Raw genomic sequence first — 3,654 nt, 5'->3', positions numbered from 1 at the left:
CTGTGATCAAGAGGAAAATTTAGGTTTTGTTATATAAAAAGTACACAGCCAGACTTCAGAAAGTTCATTCCCTTGTTCTTGAGCAAAGGCACCATCTTTACATTTTGAACCATTTCAATCTATTATTAAAATATTGGTGCTATACAGTATACTATAGTGATTTACTGAAAACAGTTTGGAGCTATACACAAAAATATTTTTAAACATCTTTGAATAGCACCTGATAATAAAGTGAACAGGAAAACTGACCTGGAAAATAGCAAACGCTATATATAGCATGGTAAAAGAAAAGAAAAATCCAGAAAAAGTATTTTCATTATGCATTTACCCTCTCTAGTGAGAGGGAGCCAGGGCCCCTGCTATGTATTTCACAAGAGTTCCAACACCACGGTTTTGTCTTTTATTTTTTATTTCTCTTTTGCTTTTACTCACAATGCTTGCTACAAACTACAATTGTGAAAATATGTATTTCTAGGTTTTTTCTTTTAATTTTTTCAGACCGTGAATAAGTTAAACCGTGGATACCATTCCACAGATATAAGAACATAAGAAGAGCCCTGCTGGATCAGGGCAAGAGTCCATCTAGTCCAGCTTCCTGTATCTCACAGTGGCCCAGATGCCCCTGGGAGCACACGAGACAACTAGATATGGGAGTCCTACTGCATTTAATACATAAAATCTCTTTTGCAGTGTCTTTCGGTCTTTCCAAGGTAGAAGAAGCCAGTATGGTATAGTTTCAGGCTAGGGTTCAGGAGTCCCGAGTTCAAATACCCATGCAGTCACAGAAACTCACTAGAGGATGGTAGTAGTAGACCAATCCCAGAACATCTCACATACCTTGAAAAACTGATTAGGGTCTCCATTTTGCAGCAAATAACAAGGTGGTCTGTTTCAATTTAAAACTGTCAGAACTTCATGCAAATCAGAGTAAAATCAATCAAATTGCTCCACTGCAAAAGAAAAAAGGGAGTTGAAAGTCAATCCTAATGTTTGGTGAAACAAAATTATTTACTACTTGCTGGAAAGCTAGCAAGAATGGGACCAATTAAGCTCCCTGTGAGAATTCCATAGTCGATGTGCCACAACAAAAATGGTTCACACAATGCATTTCATTCCGTGTAGCCAGTGAAGGTGGATCAAATAAATAAAGCCACACCTGCTGCTTTATGCAAATCAGCCCCACCCCCAGTCATCCTCTTGGGCCAATCAGCCTTAGTGCCCCACCCCTGAGAGGCTCAGAGGGGCCGGCCCTCTGAGAAGCCCCACCCTCCACTCTACTCTGCCCTCCCTCTCCCCCCACAAGGGCTGCCTGACCCCCCTTGAGGGGGCTTCCCGCTCTTTCTGGATGGGGCTGGGCCAGGGAGGCAGTCGCCTCAGACAGCAGAAACCGAGAGGCGGCAGGGGCCTCAGGATATTCCTCCAGACCTTTACCGCCCCCGCCTGAGGCCAGAGATTAAAATATTAAATACTAAAGAGATTAAAATATTAAAACATCAACCCACCAGACACATTAAATGTTGAATAAATACATGGATGAAATATAAAGCTTAATAAGTAAAATTAACATTAAATAATGGCATTAAACCTTAACACTAAACGTTAAAAACACTTCAAAGAAATTAAACTACTTATTGCGATTTAAACAAATAAAACAAACATTAAATGTCGGCATTAAATAAAGACCCTAAACATTGGCAAACATATTTTAAGCAAAAGAATTATTAAATATAGTAATAGAGTACTTGACAGCATCAAATGCGAAAGTTAAATAGAAGTAGGGAATGTTAAATAAATCATTTTAAACAAATGAAAAAAAACACTGACTACCAAATAGATGGAAGGGTGAAATCCTTACCGAAATCAAGTATAGTATCGAGAACGGATAAATCTTTCCGTTCTCCTCAGCCTGCCCTTGAGGTGGCGGCGGCGGCGAAAACAACGCCCGCTTCCTCCGACTTTCGCCCCGGCTCCCCTCAGCGGCTGAGGGGGAGGAAAAAAAACACCGAGCCCGGGCCCATTCCTTTCTTTCGACGCGCGTCAAGAGAGGAGCAGAAGGACACCCTCCCTCCCTCCATTCGCTTCAGGGAGGTGGTGCCGCCAAACGCCTCAGAGCTCCCACAAGCGCGCGCTCTTCCCGCCTTTTGGGAGCCCTGAGGCGTTTGGCGGCGGCACCGCCTCCCTGAAGCACGCATGCGCAGAGGAGCCTCGGCCGCCCCTCCCCTCAACTCCTGCGTCTCCCAAATAGGGCGCCTGCGCCTTACTGTCAGGGTTCGGCGCCTGCGCAGAACGGCTCCTGGCACTCTGAGGTAAAAAAAAAGAGGGGAGTTAACGAGCGCCCCGGTTGTCGTCGTTTTGGCTCCGGAGCGCCTTCGCTGCCTCGGCCTCCCCTCTGCTCCCCTCAAGAGACCACGAAAGAAGAAGAAGGAGGAAGAGGAGGCGGCGCCGCTGTCCGGTAAGGGCCGAGCCGAGAAGGGGGAGGGGTGAACGGTCTCTTCCCTCCCCTCCGCCCCCCCAGCGACCCCAATTTCTCCTCAGGATGGGGGGGGAGGGAGGGGGGGCGCCGCGTGGATCAAAGAAAGGGGGGCCGTGCTCTCGGATGCCCCTCCGCCTATTCCCGGGTTGGGGGGGCTGCCCTTGCCCCCCTTTCCTTCCCGGTCGCCCCTCCCCCTGGTTCCCGACCCCCCCTCCCTTGGGGGATCCCTCCTGCCAAGGGCGGGGCGGTAAACCCACGGCATTGTTTACCAATACAGCTGCTCCGACTTCAGGCGTGGGTTCGCTCGGGGGGGGTGTTGCCCGGGCGGGGGCTCTTTTCGGCCCCAAAGGGGCCTCCATGGAAGGGGTGTGGGGGTAGTGGCGGCGGGGGGGTTTTTGCCTTCCTGGCTTTCTCTTTTCCGGTCATTATGCCTTTTTATGGAGTCGCTGAAATAGTCCCCCAAGCGGCTCAGCTGAGAGGGGTTGCCTACTCTCGCCCATGGATGTTGCACGAGGAGGCTACGGCCTCCCTCTCTCTCTCCCCCCCCCCAGCCCTTTCTTATTGTGAAAAGCAGCCCAAAACAGGCCCACCTGGCTTTCTCCAAATAGGTGACAGGATCAGCAGTGCTAGTGTTTGGAGACAAAAATGGCAGGCTCCTAAGAGTTTGGTGGCAGCTTGCAAATTAAGGCTCTTTGGAATTTACCGGAGTCAGGATCCTGCTCAGGTACCACCTACACAATCGGGCTTAACTTAGTTAAGGATCTGCCTGGGAAGCCAGCAGTTAGGAGTCTGAGTCCTTCCTAAGAGAAAAGCCAGCCTGTTTAGCCTTCAGCCACTTGCACCCTGGCCCCCATGTTCCAGCAGAGGAAGGGAAGTGTAAGCCACATCCCAGTGCTTGATAGGTAGAAAATCCCCAGAAGGGTTGCCTTAAGTAAAAATTGTTCATAAGAATTGTTACTGCCTACTCCCACCTTTAGTGGCTTCCAGGTGCATTGGGTTAAATGTGCAATCATCCCCTACTGAAGGTGCTGTTTTGAGGAACGCTGATGTATACATGGATGACAGCAGCTTTACAGGTGGGCATCTTTCCCAGCACTTACTAGAGATGCTGTAGTTAAATCTGGGCCTTCCTTTAGATTTTGATGTCATGTACTGTACACAAAGAATGGTTCATATGTGTT

General features: G+C 48.5%; 1 protein-coding gene and 1 long non-coding RNA gene across 4 annotated transcripts in view; one reads left to right on the top strand and one right to left on the bottom strand.

The window, feature by feature from the left end:
• Positions 1-2,187, bottom strand: part of LOC110081987 (uncharacterized) — a 29,525-nt gene extending 27,338 nt beyond the window's left edge. The window contains exons 1-2 of the long non-coding RNA XR_013539234.1: positions 1,856-2,187; positions 838-950 (exon numbers count right to left, since the gene is read on the bottom strand). This is a non-coding gene — a long non-coding RNA (uncharacterized LOC110081987). The remainder of the gene's footprint in view (positions 1-837; positions 951-1,855) is intronic.
• Positions 2,188-2,215: 28 nt separating this feature from the next.
• Positions 2,216-3,654, top strand: part of SPECC1L (sperm antigen with calponin homology and coiled-coil domains 1 like) — a 40,374-nt gene continuing 38,935 nt past the window's right edge. The window contains exons 1-2 of one of the 3 annotated variants that reach the window (XM_072983080.2): positions 2,219-2,452; positions 3,461-3,549. The gene's annotated coding sequence lies outside the window, so the exon portion shown is untranslated. Of the gene's footprint in view, positions 2,453-3,460; positions 3,550-3,654 lie in introns of all 3 variants that reach the window. The other 2 variants (XM_020799148.3, XM_020799147.3) reach the window with 2 other exon arrangements.

Source organism: Pogona vitticeps, chromosome 14 (genome assembly GCF_051106095.1).
Source record: "Pogona vitticeps strain Pit_001003342236 chromosome 14, PviZW2.1, whole genome shotgun sequence".
Classification (NCBI taxonomy): domain Eukaryota; kingdom Metazoa; phylum Chordata; class Lepidosauria; order Squamata; family Agamidae; genus Pogona; species Pogona vitticeps.
The sequence above is the reverse complement of the archived record's forward strand: the minus strand, read 5'-3'. Positions and strand labels throughout refer to the sequence as shown.